We start from the raw sequence: 18547 nt of genomic DNA, 5'->3' as shown, positions 1-18547 counted from the left end.
ATTTCTAGCAGTTTCATAGTGTATGATAACAATAATAAATCATTTACTTTTAGTGCTGAGTTATGGAGGTGAAAGATGAAGGTAGGAAGACAGTAATGATAGAATTTATCAGTTACATACCATATCTCAGCTAAGTCAGTCATTAGCTGGTGGTTTAAGATGAAAGTATAAAAGCACAAAATTCATAAAATAGTTTCAAAACATTTAGCATTGAACATTACAAAGAGTTTCACATTTTTTGTAGACTTTATCTAAGATTGTTCCTAGTTCATTAAGTGAAAAATATATTTGTGAATTTCAATACCTATTATGAATTTTTTGATCACTGGAAAAATAGACAGATATAGCCTATTATTTTTATTAAAAGAAATTAAGGTAAATGTGGTTCACTTCTATAAAAGCTGTCCTTTTACGGAAACACATTTTTTCCTACTCCTAAACATAGCAACTGGCATTTTCTATGTAACTCTCCTTCACTAATTAATTAATTAATTAGTTCTAGAAGCATATTTTTGGTTCCCCACCATGTACCAGCTCTAAAAAAGTACTTCATAGTTATCCAGGATGCCATGAGCCAGTCTTTCTTGGATGGGTCTCATTTGTAAAATGGAAATGTATCATTTTTGTTTGTTTGTTTTGTGTTTCTCTTGTTTTGTTTTTGGTTTTGTTTTGCAAATGTATCCTTTTACTTGTACTACTATGAATTAACTATTCCCACAACCAAATATATGGTATATTTTGAAACTCGGTTTATTTTTAAGAGTTTACAAAGAAATCACACTGCTTCTAAAGTTAGACATTAACAAGGTTCTTTTGAGATTTTTAATTTTGAGGGTAAAATATTTGAGGCTTCAGTCAATAACCTAAAATCTTGAGGCTTCACTGTCCATTTGTCCTAGTGGTAGAGTGAAATAAAAATGATTTTCTGAGTCAGACTGGTGTCAGACTCTTGTTTGTTCCCTTGGCTCACTTTCATCTGAAGTTTGAGTAACCCCATATGGTATCTTGTCAGATTCTTTTCAGCATTCTGCATCTACATAAGGTAATAACAACTTTTCCTCAGAATCCAGACTTCTGCTAAACTGTGAAAGAGTTTCTCTTTAATCAATAAAATATAATATTTATGTCCCATCTTCTATTTTAGGAAATGCAAATTAAAATTTACTTCTGTTTAGTATCTATCAAGTTTTATTTTGAAAAAAAATAACAGGTAATGTGATATTTAAATTTGCTTAAGGTTATTATTTTTCAATCCATAGGTCATAAGATATTTGTGTATCAGGAAATTAATTTAATAGTTCCTGGCCAACATTTAAATACTAAATAAACTCAGAATAAAATGCAAATTTCAGAGGACATCTTATACAGTAACAGTATATGCTGTTTCATTACATATGTGTGTATTTATATTTAGATATGCTAATATATATTTAACTCTCATTCATAAAATATTTTATGTTTATCTTTGTTGATCTATAACATCACTAAATAATGTGCCTGGAATCTATTATTCTGGTACCATGTAGAAATTATTTTTATTGTATCATTCTGCTTTGGAATAGTGTTGTCAGTTTACAACAAAGGGCATTATAAAACAATAACAACACTACACAGAATCTGTTGTTTATTTAATAAAGGAAGTGGTAGATACTCTTACTCCTTCAGTATCTACCACTTGGTAGATACCAAGTACTACCACCAGTACTTGGACCACAGTTACTACTTTGTAAGAATCCAGAGGAGAAACTTATTTCTTTTTTCTATGCTAGCAATGATTCTTCTGACAAATTTACTATTTTCATATGTGTGTGTGTGTGTAGACAGATGGGGATCTTGAAACATTTGTAGGTTCTTTTCTCAAAAGTAGATAGGATATATGGCTTGCATTTTTATGCATTAATTTAATATTGATTTCATTTTACATAGTGAACTTTTATTTTAATTTCTTCCTGCTTTATTTGTTATTTATTTTAATCTTAGCTTACAGTTAGAATTTTTAAAATGAGATATAGACTGAATAAGTCCATATGTAGAACATTCATATATCCATCATAACGAATGAAAATGCTGCTTGATCTGCTTCTTATAAAGTCATTATAATAACCAGCTAATAGTCAGACTGATACTTTCAGCCATGGCCTTGAATAGGAGCTATGACAAATGAGATGAACTAAATGTTTTGGATAGGAAATTATCTTTACACACTTACATTCTTTCTTTAGAGAAATAATAAATATCTGATTTTCTAAAATGTATTCAACATACAGAAATATTATCTTTTAGTGTTTATAATATGTTTAGCATCCATATTAAGATTGTAGATTCTGGGGGCTGAATCCGGGGAGTTCAGTCATTCTATGTCATTTAGTAGCTATGTCACCTGGAGCAAGGCATTAACACCGCTGTGTCTGAATACCTTATTCTTAAAGTGAGGACAATAATAGAATCTACCTCTTAGAGTCATTTAGAAGATTAAAACATTGAATATATGCAGTACTGAGAACACTATTTGGCTCACAGAAATAGCTGTATAAGTTAGCAATTATTTCCATCCTATTCCTTTCCACAGCCACAGAACACTTCAGAAAAACAATTCTTTTAATGCCTTCTCTTTTCTTTTTCTTTTGCAAGCCTCAGATCATCCTTCTACATTTCAACGATATGCCTTTCAAGAAATTCAGAAAACCCTGCCACTTGGTTCAGTAAATTGGTTTCCTTAATCCTTTTTTTTTTTTCCCCTAGGTTTGGAAAACTTCAGTGGAGCTTTGCTTATGTTAGAGAAAAGAACATCTTAGGCAAGTGCAATAAAGAAATGACAAGAAAGATTTCCAGATAGGAAGAATATGCACCTGCTCTGTGAGTCCTGGCATTACTTTGATTTTAATTACTTGTCTTTATCTTCTGCTTTCAAACTGAAGAAATGTTTTATACTTAATAATTCTATTGATATATCTTTCTTTTATGCCCAAGATAGTACTGAGAGTACAGGAAAGATATATATGTGTGTTTTCCAGTTCTCACTAACCCTGAATATTAGGACTTCATACTTTTTATGGTATGTAATGAAACGAATACGATTTCTTTTCTAAAAACTTATTATCTCTCCTACCCATCTACTTTCACTGTCTCATCCAATTTTCTCTCTCTTCCAAATTTTGTGTTCCATTTTCCTTCATATTTAGTATCAGAAAAATAAAGATGCTGTTCATCCCCTCACATCACTCTCCTCTATAATATTGTGAGTATACACATTAGCTAGTCTTGTTCTTAGAGCGTCATTACTGCACTGAAGAATCAATCCAGTAAGCATGGTTCTTACCCTTTGTCAAAGGAAGATCAGAAAAGTGTGAGATCAAGTTAAGACGCTGTCTTTGAAAAAGACTAAAGCCACAACATATAATAGGAACCATGTGCTAGGAATGTCCAGGAGAAGATGTTCTTTTCCTCACATGGTTCCCTTCAGAAGTGCAGAGCTATTTGTAGCCTCTAGATGTAATAGACTGAAAGCTCTCTATCTCTTGTCTGTCTACTTGTCCCTCAGGTATTAGCTCAAACACTGCCTTATCTAAGAAGACAGGCCTGTGTTTTCCCTGGCCTTAAGTTCCATGAGAACAGAGTTTCTCCTTTCATCATTGTATTTACAACTTCTATTGAACTAATTGTAATATAGTGGTCACTGTTGAATTGGCCGAATTCATGAGTTGAAGATGAATAGAATTAAATGTAGATCTTCTTCCCTTTCTGATTAAAGGCAATAAATATGACTGACGGTGTGGAAGAATGGTTTTGTTTTTGGGTTTTTTGGCTTTTAACATAGGATTCACTCTTTGGAGCAACATATAATAATAAATAAAATCAGGAAACCCATTTCTATGTATCGTTTTAATATAAATTTTGCAAAATTAAGATGGAAAGTGAATTGGCCTCATTTGAATAAAGCCCTTGGGTACTTGCTACAAGTACAGTAATTTACTAAAGGTTTTGACTGATTTAATTAAAAACTGAGTAATAACGAAAAGTTTTTGTATGGATGCCACAATATTTAGAATAGTCTTTTCTATGAAATATTCCACAAACCATTCAGAGAAATTATCTGAAACAAAGTAGCAAATAAATTTAAGAAATATTGCATACATTATCTTGTCTTAGTCATAATTCACATTAGTTTATTGAAACCTCTGAGAAGTCCTACAATCAAGAGATATGTAACTTTTAAAATGTATTTACTAAATGTATTTGATCATATTAACATCCCACGTGTTAGTGTTTCAAGAAAAACACTTTTGAGAACATATAATGAACAATTTGTATCAGTTTTATATACATCCTGAGGAAGGAAAATAAAGAAAGTGTTCTTAAGAGAAACATAGTGCTGTCTTGCAAGTTGAATTCCTCGTAATAGAAAAAAATTAAACTTTTAACACAAAAATTACCCATGGGAGTTGTTGCCCTAGAGTTAGGCATCTGGGAGAGTAAATATAAAAGCAGATCTGAAAGTATGAGATCAATAAAAGGGGAAATGGGAAGAATGAATCTAGCAGTGATTGCTTTCAAGGAGGTAATCATTAAATAAAGTGAAATAGACCTGCAGGGGGAAAAATCAAGCATCAGGAGTGGAATCAGCTTGAACTAAAAGACATCTATACCTTTTGCTTCAAGTGAAAATAACAAAGAAAAGGAATTTTGTAATTCTTCCTGAGAGTCTCCTTACTTATTTTTCCAACCAGCAGATGCAGATTCATTTCCTTAACCTTACACCTTGAATGATGGGAAGTTTCAGAGGCATATTAGATCACAACAAATAAAAAATATTTTCACAAGGTTTGAGTCTAAGCATCAAGCTATTTTTTTATGTTTATCTTTTTTTAAAAAAAAATTTATTGTTATGTTAATCACCATACATCATTAGTTTTTGATGTAGTGTTCCATGATTCATTGTTTGTGCATAACACCCAGTGCTCCACGCAGAATGTGCCCTCTTTAATACCCATCACCAGGCTAACCCATCCCCCCAACCCCGTCCCCTCTAGAAACCTCAGTTTGTTTTTCAGAGTCCATTGTCTCTCATGGTTAGTCTCCCCCTCCAACTTACTCCCCTTCATTCTTCCCCTCCTGCTATCTTCTTCTTCTTTTTTTTTCTTAACATATATTGCATTATTTGTTTCAGAAGTACCGATCTGTGATTCAACAGTCTTGCACAATTCACAGCACCCACCATAGCACATACCCTCCCCAATGTCTGTCACCCAGCCACCCATCCCTCCCACCCCCCACCACTCCAGCAACCCTCAGTTTGTTTCCTGAGGTTAAAAATTCCTCATATCAGCGAGGTCATATGATACATGTCTTTCTCTGACTGACTTATTTCACTCAGCATAACACCCTCCAGTTCCATCCATGTTGTTGCAAATGGCAAGATCTCATTCCTTTTGATGGCTGCATAATATTCCATTGTGTATATATACCACATCTTTTTTATCCATTCATCTGTTGATGGACATCTTGGCTCTTTCCACAGTTTGGCTATTGTGGACATTGCTGCTATAAACATTGGGGTGCATGTACCCCTTCGGAACCCTACATTTGTATCTTTGTGGTAAATACCCAGTATTGCAATTGCTGGATCATATGGTAGCTCTATTTTCAACTGTTTGAGGAACCTCCATACTGTTTTCCAGAGTATTTGCACCAGCTTGCGTTCCCACCAACAGTGTAGGAGGGTTCCCCTTTCTCCACATCCCCGCCAACATCTGTCGTTTCCTGACTTGTTAATTCTAGCCATTCTGACGGGTGTGAGGTGGTATCTCATTGAGGTTTTGATTTGGATTTCCCTGAGCATCAAGCTATTTTTGAGAAAAGATTGATGACCTTCGTTTGTCAGGTTTGCCAGATGGAAGTCCTAAGTATTGAATTCTGTCATTGTACTGTATATTTTAGGAAAATGTGATCTCTTAAGTACTATGGAAGTTTTGCAATCTCAATATGTGGTATTCTAAAGTTATATATTTTCTTTACTACATTGTATATCACCTACTAAACCTCTCAAAAGCACAAATGGGAGCTTATTTCAGTGGAGATATTTTCCTGAAAACTAAAGAAAAGTTTTTATAGAAATTAATACCGGTTATTGGGAAAGTATTGGTAAATTTTAATATTTATAAAGAACAATCACAATGTAACAAATAGAATAGAATTGGGAAACAATATATCAAAGGTTTGTACTTGAATATTATGGAATTCTATTATTAAAAACAAAATAAGCAAACAAAAAACTTCTAAGGAGCAGAATTAGGATGCCTGGATATTCTGGAAACTATAGCCAGAATCGATTATCACTTACTAATGGCTTATCAAAAATGGATAGATTAGGGGACGCCTGGGTGGCTCAGTCAGTTAAGCATCTGCCTTTGGCTCAGGTCATGATCCGGAGTCCTGGGACTGAACCCTGTATTGGGCTCCCTGGACAGCCTGCTTCTTCCTCTCCCTCCACCCCTCCCCCCCGCTCGTTCTCTCTCTCTCTCTCTCAAATAAATAAATAAAACCTTTAAAAAAATGGATAGATTAGAAATTCATTTATTCAAAACCTATTTATTGAGTACCTGTGTAATGATCATCAGGCTAAGCACTGGGAATATAATAGTCAACCTGGAAGATATAGTTCCAGAACTCAAGAATCTTACCATTTGATGGGGATTATAGAAAAGAAGGCAGGAAGATAAATATTGTAGAACATATTTAATGATACATTGTATGAAATAGCTTCTATTGGAGAAGGTTATGAGTCAATGCTACAATTGATGAACCTGCATTGATACATCATTATCACCCAAAGTCTAAAATTTACATCGATGTTCATTCTTAGCATTTTACATTCCATGGGTTTGGATAAATGTGTAATGGCATGTATCTATCATCATAGTATTATACATTTTCACTGCCCTAAATACCCTCTCTGTTCCTCTTATTTATTTTTTTTTCAAGATTTTATTTATTTGACAGAGAGAGAGAGACAGCAAGAGAGGGAACACAAGCAGGGGGAGTGGGAGAGGGAGAAGCAGGCCTCCTGCAGAGCAGGGAGCCCAATGTGGGGCTTGATCCCAGGACCCTGGGATCATGACCTGAGCCAAAGGCAGATGCTTAACGACTGAGCCACCCAGGCACCCCCCTCTTATTTAATTTTTAAATTATACAATTTTGTTGTTGTTTTTGTTTTTCAGGCTGTCTGGTTCTAGAGTCCATTCACTTCTCCACTATATTAAAAGAGAAGCAATTAATTTGATATAGGGAATGAAGAAAGAGAAGGGCTAAAGTTTTGTGTTTAGTTTTCTTGTTTGTTTACCTGGGTCGATAATGCCTTTCAATGAGATAGGGAACATGGGAAGAAGATTAGGTTGGGAAAAAATGAGTTAAAGGATAGCTATTCCATGCATGAAATATTCTTGGGATATACAACTATAGATATTTATCTATATGATATAGATAGAAGTATATAAGTATACATTTTCATTAAATAGTTGAAATATACGTCTGGAGTTCAGAAAAGAGAATGTAGCTGTAAATGTAGATTTAGGAATTGTTAGCATAAAGAGCAGAGGAAAGCCAGAGTTTATTTCCAGTGGTGAGTCTAGAATATTAGCATTATATAAAAACAGTGATGAGGTAAAAAATATGCCCTGATTGATGATGGCTACAAGGAATTGATATATGTGGTATCTCTAAGTGTTCTCAATAAGGCCTGTCATTCAAAAGGATGATTTGCAAACACAAGAGATGTCCATTTATACATTCATTAATTCATTTAATCATTCATTTTCTGTGACACATAACTACTGTAATAACCTAACTCAAATGCACAAATTTATTCAGAAATCCTATAATAGAAGATTATATGGTACAAAAATATATTTCCATTCTTCTTTGCTTTCAGACCAGAACAAATGAGTTTAATTCTCTTCTGAGGCTAGATTCTGTATAATCATCATTTGGGGAACAAAATGACTCAGTGAATCCATGTACATTAACAAAAAGTTAGCATTATTCAAAGGGAGATTAAGGTTGTTTCATGTCATAGGGGACCAATTGATGAGGTACTCACAAGAAAAAAGCACTTCCCAAAACAGGGACATTTCTGAGGGCTACATGTCAGCTCTTCAAAATGCTACACACTCATAAATTCATGCCAGTGATAGACTCTCGGAAAATATTTAAACTTCTATTAGAACAAAGGGAACCAATATGCTACCTTTTTTTTAGACTTGCAGAAGTTTTTTATAACTATTATCAGTTGCTATTATTTCTCTTACTTCTTTGTATGTCTGTAAATAAAACAATAATTTAAAAATACCCTAAATGACAAAGATAATTATTGAATAATTCAACCAACTTTCCTGCTATAGTTTGAATGAAAATTTTTCTTCACTGACAGCTTAGTTTCTTTCACACATTCAAACCTTATATTAGTGAATTACAGAAGAATCTGAATATGGTATTTTACTACTTTTATCCATCACCAATATCAATGTAATTATTTTTCTTGTTGATACAGAGATTTTCCTCAGACCACATGCATTGTTAATTACATGCATAATACTATTATGCAAACACACATATCACATGTTCTGTGTGGGGTTGAACATATTCATAATATTATTCTTGAATAAAGTGAACAAGCTGAATTGAGAACCCTACAGATTTTAGATTTGTTCTTTTGAATTGTCTGGGAACCAGATATATTTGATTACTGAAATCTACCCAGGATATTTCCTTGAATTAAAAAATCTTCAAACTGTTGGGGCACCTGAGTGGCTCAGTCGTTAAGCATCTGCCTTTGTCTCAGGTCATGATCCCAGCATCCTGGGATCGAGCCCCGCGTCGAGCCCCGCGTCGAGCCCCGCGTCGGGCTCCCTGCTCCGCGGGAAGCCTGCCTCTCCCACTCCCACTCCCCCTGCTTGTGTTCCTGCTCTCCCTATCTCTCGCTGTCAAATAAATAAATAAAATCTTAAAAAAAAAATCTTCGAACTGTTTCACAATAATCTGAAATCACCACAGTTAGTATAAACAGATTATTCTGTTTGCTTTGTTAACAGTGTTGGGAAAGAGCTCTTATTCAATAGTCCTCCCATGTGGAAGGTTACTTTTTTAAAATAAAATTCCTGACGTCTCTCTACCTTCTCAGTCTTTCATCTATTAGCTGACTGATGAGGTTGAAAAGAGGAATTGGTTATGAGTAGTTAAATCTCTTTGTCTTTTTGCATCTTAGGAGTATGCATGGAAGAAGAATCTTTCTGTGCTGCCTTTCTATGCTTTACGGTTTCTTAAAAAAAAAAAAAAAGTGCAGAAAGCAGACCTCTTGAGTGCAGAGTTCCAAGAAGAAAAAGATAGGAAGGAGCTGACTTACCCATGACTAATCAGTCTAATGATGGAATACAATCAGAATTAGGAAATTCATTTTGTCCCAATACTCAAGCCACATTCTAAGATTTCTGTTTCATTGGTAATAAAGTTAAGATTTTGTTCTAAATATGATTTCTTTCATTTCTCAATTAGCTCAGAACTTGGGTAGAAGAGTGTCATATTTTGAGGCTTCTTAAAATTTTACAAGAGTAAAATAAATTCAATGAGAAATATATGAGCATTTATGATATATTCATCATTGTCTTAGATACTGTGGAGCGAAAATAAAGTATATAATATTCCCTGACCCCAAAGAGCTTATTATTGGGTGGAATAAAAGCTAGTATGTATGAAGCAAATGGAGATTGAAGGGTTACAAATGCAATAAGAATGTAAAGAAAAGTGAGGCAGTTGGACCTGGAGCAATTTTAGGTAGTTTTATAGAGGTGACAGATAAAGATAGCATAGATGGAGGGCAGAAATTATAGATCACAGTTAATGATCAGGGAACACTATAGCTGATTATTCTGGAGACACGGACGACCCTTGCCTGATTGCAATGGAATGAAGCTTTAATTCCTGGTCAAAGATGGCTTCAAAATAAAGAACTGTGTTTACCAGGAACATGAAGTGAAAGCAGAGTTTATATATATATATATATATATATATATATATATATATATAAAATATACATATATTTTGTAATCTCCCCTTGGCTCTGAATTTGATACACTGCTCTGATATGATTGATCATGTTTCTATATTATTTAGTTGCATTTTTACTGTGTGTGGCTTGACAGTAAATATTCAGTCCCCACAACACCTTTGCAAAGAGACATTGACCTAGGGCTCTTTTCTAGAATCAGACTACACTGAAATCCCATGATAAAAAAGTACAATGTGCCAAAAAGTTTATTATTTGTACATCACTACCAATAGAGTTAGCAATACATATTTCCTTGTAATGGAAATATATGATAACATCGAAGAAAGGGAACCCTTTGAGCTTCTTGTAATGTTGTTATTTTCAAACTGGAACAAATTCATTCTAATTTGTGTACCTTATTACTTGTTGCCCCGAATAGCCTCATTGGTTCTCCACTAAGCTCCTTCTGTTGAAGTAAATTTTAATTTTGATCACTCCAGGCAAAAGCACATATATGATGAACTGTGATCACAAATGACAAGGTGGTGATAAATATGAAATTAAAGCAGCCTTCTAATTTTGTAGACTGTTTTCTCCTATGCTTACTTGGCTCCTGGTACTATAAACTCATAGAACAAGTAGTAGCCTAGTTAATCACAAGCATTATGGGATAATCTGACAGAACACCATGTGTGCTCATTAGATGCAGTGATTCTTTCATTCCTTTAATCTTACTTACTTCCTTTTATGATTTTTGTCTACTAAATCGGAGGATGATACAACCATGGAAAGCAAGAAATAATAGCCATGCCTAACATTATATAAAAGCAGCTAGAGACTTTTTCTTATTAAACATGTGGCAAACAAATAATTTCACTAAATGACACTGACATTATCTACCTTTATAAATTATGAAGTGACATGCTATACATTTAATTACCCAGTGTAATGATGATGAAACTATTAAATAGATTATATATTACTATAATTTTTACTAAAACTGAATACCATTACATGAAATATGGAAGATTCACTAAATTGTACAGGGCCATTCTTCACAGTATTTAGACAAAAACTTAACTATAAGTTATAACATGTAAGATATGAATTATTTTATACTTTGCGTCTGCTGCTTTTTTTAAAAAAAACTCATAATTTACTTTTGGATTTAGTTTTGTGTTAATTATTTGATCTAGTAGTTTAATAGCTCTATTTGGACCTTTAGAGATTATGATTACCTTGTGCATTTTTAAGAAAATTCAGTGTAGTTGTGAACATGTATAGGGTTAGTTTCAGGCAAACTTGGCTCTGAATTCTGGCTGTATTACTTAACTATTTAACCTTTGGCAACATAACCTCTATGAAGGCTATCTTCCTCAATATGAGTATTAAAAGAGGCAATTCTCTCAAAGCCATAGCATCCAGTAGGGACAGAATAAGAAATAATCACTTGTCCAAACACTTTGCAGTTTGGATATTTATCAATCAATGATAACTGTACAGGTAAGTGACAGAAAAATTTTAGGAAATAGTTTTGGTTTTTAGTAACAGAAAATCAGAAAAATGTTCGGGTAAACAAGTATCAGAATTTTTTTTGTCTCAATGAAAAGAGATCCCAAATTAGGCACACCGGTGATGGGACATCAAGAAATAGATAATAAAGACACAGATAACCATTTTGTCCATTTTTTTACTGGGTTACTGTGCACGGTTGGGTTTAGAAGAGGGATAAATGCACAAAAGTTGACAATGAGACATTAGACAAAACATATACAAGCCTTGTCCCATGCAGTGACTTACAGGTACTATCTATCTAAAAGTACAAATATTTAAAGACAGATTGCAAAAGTTGACTTCAATGTTCTTATAATATTGAAAGGGAAGAACAGACTAATGATGCAGCATTAACTCAGGATTTGAGTGGAATATAGTTTGTTATAGATATGCTCCCTTCCTTGGATTAATTAAAACTCTAAAAAAATATGGTGATTGCAAATTGTATCTAGGGTAACACTGCTCCTTTAAAAAGGACCTCAGTCTTCCCTAGCTTAAAAACTAATTATTATTTTCTTCCATTCCTCTGCTCCCACACCTAATCTTTAAAAAGCAAAAACCCAGAAAACTCCAGCATCCTGAAACAGTGTGGGTATGCCCTGGAAATATCTTTCGGGGAGAGGATGTGTCAGTTACTACAACTGCTCAACTCCTTTCGCTAAATCCTTTAACATTTTCCTTCCTACCAATAAATACCATCTTCTAATTCATATTGGTTAGATCTTACAATCATAGCATTTTTAGCTTCCATTTCTCTTTCAAAATGGAGGTCTATATGCATTTGTTTCTTTATTTTCTATAGGCTGTATTCCAAAAAACATTCACTTTCAAATCCAACACAAAGGAAGAACCAGTACATATAAGTATATACATGCATATGTATAGAGAAAGAGTTGGGTGATTAGCAAGGGCACAACTGGTCTTTTTAAGCTGCTAACATTGTTTTGTTTCTTAAAATAAATTGTAAATACATTAAGCATAACTTTGTTATTATTGTTACGATTTTTCTGTGTCTAAATAAATCACATGCATTTATCTGGTATGTAAATTTCACTGACTTTGCTTGTTCATTTTTAAGAAAGAGACCTCCAGGCCATAAATTGGTGGTTATTCAATTTTCCTTTTTTACCATAGTTCTAAAGGTCTTCTTTTACTTTTTTTTTATCACAACCTATGATAAAAGAAACTTTGCTTTTTGTTTTAATGCCCAGAATAGATGTTAGATGGTCACTTTGTAAAGTTATAGATGAAACTATACAATCAGAAAACTTAAGCAGACACAAATATTCATGTGGCACAGCAGTCTGGGAGGATGTTGTGTAGACACAAATAGGTTGATAACTTTCAAAATTTCCTTTCATGAGAACCAGTCCTTATATCTGCAGAAAGATACTGTGGTGATCCCCTGATCACTTAGTAATGTTTCCATTATATTGAGCATACTGTCACCAGACTCAGGTCCTTGGACCCAACAACAGTAGAAATGAACTTGGGCCCAAACTTCAGAAGCACAGGGCAAGGCTCTACTGGGGCAACAGCAGCTGATGGGAGACACCGTCACAACTGAGGTGTCAGACTGGCTCCTGGAACGATAGCCAGGGAAAGTTTGAAAGGGGTTGCGGTCGGAAAAGAGTGATGTTGAAGCATGTGGGGGCAGGGAAGTCCAGGACATTGGGAGCACAGTTAATAAAACGTGCTTCTTCATATATCATATGTTTCATTTACATGTGAAGTCACCACCTCTGGGTGTGTTTTTTAGCATTATGATGAAGGAAAAAGTCCATGAAGAGTCACATTTGGTGGCAATCTTATCTCTGAGCAGTTTGGGTTAATCTAAGCTTGCTCCTTGGCTGGTGATTTGCTCTGCAAGAAAAAGTTACAACAGCCAGCAGACTGTTCTGCAAGAAAAGTAACAGCCACCGGGGCCTAGAGGTTTGTTCCCAAGGTGCCTGACTGTCTCAATGCTGGGTCCAAGATGGTTGGGAAATGTAACATATTTTAATAAAATATCCATAGATTTTTTACAAAAAAAAAGCTTTAGTGCCTTATAAGGTAACCTTCAGTTATCTACACAATGTAGACTCAGGAACATACAAATGGAAAGAGCTTGGATACTTTAGTGCCACTCTCACTTTATGGAAGAGGAAGTTAGGAACCAGAGATGAGCAGTGATTTCCCAAGATCATAGTGCAAATTAATGCAAAACTAGCTTTTATTTATCAGATCTCAATGCCCTACATTTACACCACCCCTTACATTTTTCCCCCCAATTTATGGATAAAGAATGTGCTATTAGATTCATACTTACCATCCTTGAGATACATAATAAAGCCAGGAGAAAAAAAAACAGTAATAATATTAAGAACTAATATGGGTGAGTGTTTACAGTGTGCTAGCTACTGTTAGAAACATTGTAGGCATATTAACTTATTTAATATTTATAAAAACTCCATAAGTTATTGCATGTTACCTACGGTTACAAAACAAACCAGCCCCACATCTCTCAAAATTAAAACTTCTAACCATTTTCTCTGGCAATGATTTTGTATTTAGCAACTTGAGCTGATCTCACTTGGGCACTGAGTGAGTGGTTACATTCATCTGGTGGCTTAAGGGAGGTTGTTTTGTTGAAAATGACCTCACCCGTCTCTCTGGTAGTTGGTCCTGGTTGTGAGCTGGGTCTTGTGGCCCATGTTCCCAAAGGGCAAACTTCAATGTCCAAGTCCTGTGTGTTTAAGTTAGTGTGTATGATGAAACCACATGGGTTGCTAGCAAATATTTTGATTTTACCAGAATCCTTAGGATGAGAATCCTGTTCTTTAGAAAAATCAGCTTTCCTTAATTTTTTGTGTTTGTATTTTCTCTAATAATGTTCCTTTAATCTTTGAGTTTTATAAGGATAATTTTGAATATGTCAAATGGTCTCAATCTTGTTGAGTGAAATTTTTAAAAATTGTTTTCTTTACAATTTTATACATGATTTTATTTATATTATCTCAGAGAGAGGTAGGAGCAAGCATATTTTTTTGACTATCATGCTTGTGCTGAAGTAAAAAGCAAAATGAAACCTAGAGAGCAAAACCCAAGGTGAGTGGGTAACTTCCCTGCTTTCAGGATCTCCCTTCCATCCAAAATTAATGTCCAAATCATAGTGGTATTTTGCTTTATTTTAGTGAGCACAATCATTCTCATTTAGTCAAGAAAACATTTTTTTTCTTTTGCAAGGATTTTTGGCACAGATGTTATAATCAAAACTACAAGTACATCAGATAATTCTCAGCAGAGCTTTTAGGCACTACACTGAATGAGTGACATGTCAGTTTAATAGACTGTAATGGATCAAGCCACGTTGTTTAGGTAATTTTTAATCTAATTGTCTTTTCAGTTTTAATTAGCATGGACAGGGCTATAGGAAGACAGAAATTGTTTCTGAATTTTGCCTTTATCACAAACGCTCACATAAAATTGTTTAATAGTTATGTCAGGATGATTAGTTTAGATGATAATAAAAGTGGGGCAGAACTTGTAAGTCTAGTGAAATGGAGACTTAGTGATATGTAATTTTTTTTACCATAATGCTTAATATACATGAGCTAGAATAATGGCAGCATTGTAGGAAATATTCTAGAATAGCAAATGATGACATAAGGTTTTCCAATCCAGTAAAAAATGGAGTCTTCAGTCTTTCTCAATTTATCTTTTGTTTATACTTTTGTAATTTTGCTCATACCATATCTCAACAATATGATTGGTCCCCTTCTTTCTTTTTACTTACATCTGTGCAATCTCCTAGAATCAATAAGCTTTCTAATGAAGTTTCCTCTTCCTGAGTATATCATGTTCACGGAGTTTTTTTTTTTTTTTTCCTATTCTAAATTCTTATATAACTTACGCACAAAGCCAAATAAAGATCACTATATCTGCTCTATTAATAAAAAAGATGGATTTGTGAATGCAGGTAAAACCTAGTGAGAGCCTTTCTACTCATACTTCCCTGAATTAAACTTGCCCATCCAGCCATAGTACCAAGGATGGAAGCTTTGGGATGCATTGGGGAGGGGGGAGCCACTTATCACTCAGGGGCTAGGAGGCAGAGAAGAGCCCCAGTCCTTATCAGAGCACAACAAGCAGCAACAGAGAAAACTAGCCAAGAAACCAGAACTGAGCCATGAATACCTGCGCCTTTCTTCCAATCTCACCATCCATCTGGCCATACATTTTGGCAATAAATATGTATTGAGTACCTTCTGTGTGCTGGCACATTTCTAAGCACAGGAGATACAGTGGTGAACAAGACAGAATAGGTCCCTGCTCTCATAAACTTTATGGCATAGTGTGGGTAATAAAGAAAGACATATAGTAGTCATCAGAAATGTGGTCGGAAGGAATTTATCAGAAAAGTAAATTATAGTGGTGAGTTAGCCTGATTAGAAGAGTAATCTAGATTAAGTAGTCATGGTAGACATTTTTGAAGACAAAACATTTAAGCTAAAATCTGGAGGACACTTTGGAGCCGGCCATGCAGAGACTAGAGGAAAGAGAACTTCAAAATTAAGAAAAAGCTGGCTCAAGGATTCTAAGGTGGAATCAATAGTATATGTAAATGTAACTGATAGATGACTTCTGGGGCTGGGCATGCAGGGTTTAATAGACTAGGGGAAGGGACTTGGAGATTTTTATATGTATGAGAGGAGAATGTGGGAGGGTTTTTATTAGGAAATTAAACTTATGTCATTATTTAGATTCAAGCTGCCTTGGGAAGATTAGATTTGGGAGGGGGTGGGCTACAGCAAGCAAGGACTTAAGTTAGTCGATTGCAATATTCTTGAGTAGGGATAATTGTGACATGGTCTATAGCGGTGTTGTTGAAAATGAAAATAGCAGCAATGTCCACCATAGCCAAACTGTGGAAAGAGCCAAGATGCCCATCGACAGATGAATGGATAAAGAAGCTGTGGTATATATACACAATGGAATACTATGCAGCCATCCAAAGGAATGAGATCTTGCCATTTGCAACGACGTGGATGGAACTGGAGGGTGTTATGCTGAGTGAAATAAGTCAATCAGAGAAAGACATGTATCACATGACCTCACTGATATGAGGAATTCTTAATCTCAGGAAAGAAACTGAGTGTTACTGGAGTGGTGAAGGGTGGGAGGGATGGGGTGGCTGGGTGATAGACATTGGGGAGGGTATGTGCTACGGTGAGCACTGTGAATTGTGCAAGACTGTTGAATCACAGATCTGTACTTCTGAAACAAATAACGCAACATATTTTAAGAAAAAAGAAAAAGAAGAAGATAACAGGAGAGGAAGAAAAGGGGAGTATGTCAGAGGGGGAGACGAACCAGGAGAGATGATGGACTCTGAAAAACAAACTGAGGGTTCTAGAGGGGAGGGGGGTAGGGGGATGGGTTAGCCTGGTGATGGGTATTGAGGAGGGCACGTTCTGCATGGAGCACTGGGTGTTATGAACAAACAATGAATCATGGAACACTGCACCAAAAACTAATGATGTAATATATGGTGATTAACATAACAATAAAAAAATTAAAAAAAAAGAAAATGGAGAGAAGTTGGTCCTTATTACAAAGCAAAAAGCTAGTCAGAGGATGGAGAATAGGACAAAAAGTTTCCCCTTACACTCTTTAAAAGGATGTACACTTGACTGGTGCTTAATAAAATTAATAAAATATTTCTGGTCAACTGGTACACAGTGGCTGAAAAAAAATGTCTATTTCCTCTTTAGCCTCAAATTATATTTAATTTGACAAATATATACATATTTATATATTCAAGAATATTTATGGTATTGTAATAAATAGAATATGTTTTCTTCAAAGAAATATATATTTCCAGAACAATACTATAGACAAGATAATGAGATAATGTTCAACTGGTATATTAAAAATGTTGAAGAATTTCCAAAATATAGGAAAAGTGAGATAAGAATGAAGAAGAAACCAGAACAGAGCAAACTTTATTAAGATCATACATTCACCAAATGGATTGAGTCTGAACACCCAGACAAGTTATAAGCATACCCTTCTCAGACCCATGCCTATCCATAACAATATGCCCGTGCAAACACATTCACATAATCACATATGCAGGGGAGGATTTTGAAAACAAGACCTGATTTATATACAAAAGGACAGAAATCCTCATTTGAGTTGGGGAAATTTTCAATCTTTTCTCTTTTTAGTAGGCTGAGAATGACTAAAGATTTGAAAAAAAAATCACAATGAAGAATGAGATACTCCCATTATAAAAATTATGTTGATAATCTTTTTGTTTATTAATAAAAATTCCTGCTGTAACAATGAATTTAGGCATCTATTGGTCTTAAAAATGATACATATTTTTCTCATACATCATTTGTATTTTTACTTTGTTGAGAGTATATAAAAAGTTTTATATTTTTATGTAGCCATGAATTTCTTTTTTCATCTATAGCTTATGGATATAGCATCATGTTGTCATTTTCCACATGATAATATAAAATATAATATTCATATATTACATATTATTATCTTTTGCATTTTAACCCATGATTCATACAGACTTAAATTTTTGTATTTTGTGAAATAGAGATTTAGCTTTATTGAAAATATTAGTGTATTAGTTTAATGAAATTTGTTGATTAATTTATTTCTTGGTCACAAGTTTGAAATATCTCATTTACTAGATATTAAATTCTACTTCCAATGGGTAAGTGGGTGATGGGCATTAGGAGGGCACGTATGTAATGAGCCCTGGGTGTTATATACAACTGATGAATCACTGAACTCTACTTCAGAACTAATGATACAGTATATGTTAATTAATTGAATTTAAATTTTTATAAATAATAAATAAATAAAGTCTGCTTCTTGAATCTGTATTTTGTTCTATTCATTTATCCTTCAAACTCTTTTATTAGAACCATTTTGATATCTGAATACCTATAT

The 18547-nt window shown here is 34.3% G+C and overlaps 1 long non-coding RNA gene across 2 annotated transcripts in view; it reads left to right on the top strand.

The window, feature by feature from the left end:
- LOC113925212 overlaps positions 1-3684 on the top strand; it is a 41211-nt gene extending 37527 nt beyond the window's left edge. Inside the window, exons 5-6 of one of the 2 annotated variants that reach the window (XR_004819916.1) lie at positions 2743-2856; positions 3542-3684. This is a non-coding gene — a long non-coding RNA (uncharacterized LOC113925212). Of the gene's footprint in view, positions 1-2742; positions 3056-3182; positions 3244-3541 lie in introns of those variants that run through there. The other variant, XR_004819917.1, reaches the window with a different exon arrangement.
- The last annotated feature ends 14863 nt before the right edge of the window (positions 3685-18547 follow it).

This window comes from Zalophus californianus, chromosome 2, assembly GCF_009762305.2.
Source record: "Zalophus californianus isolate mZalCal1 chromosome 2, mZalCal1.pri.v2, whole genome shotgun sequence".
Classification (NCBI taxonomy): Eukaryota; Metazoa; Chordata; class Mammalia; order Carnivora; family Otariidae; genus Zalophus; species Zalophus californianus.
Note: the sequence above shows the minus strand (reverse complement) of the source record. Positions and strands in the feature narration are given on the sequence as shown.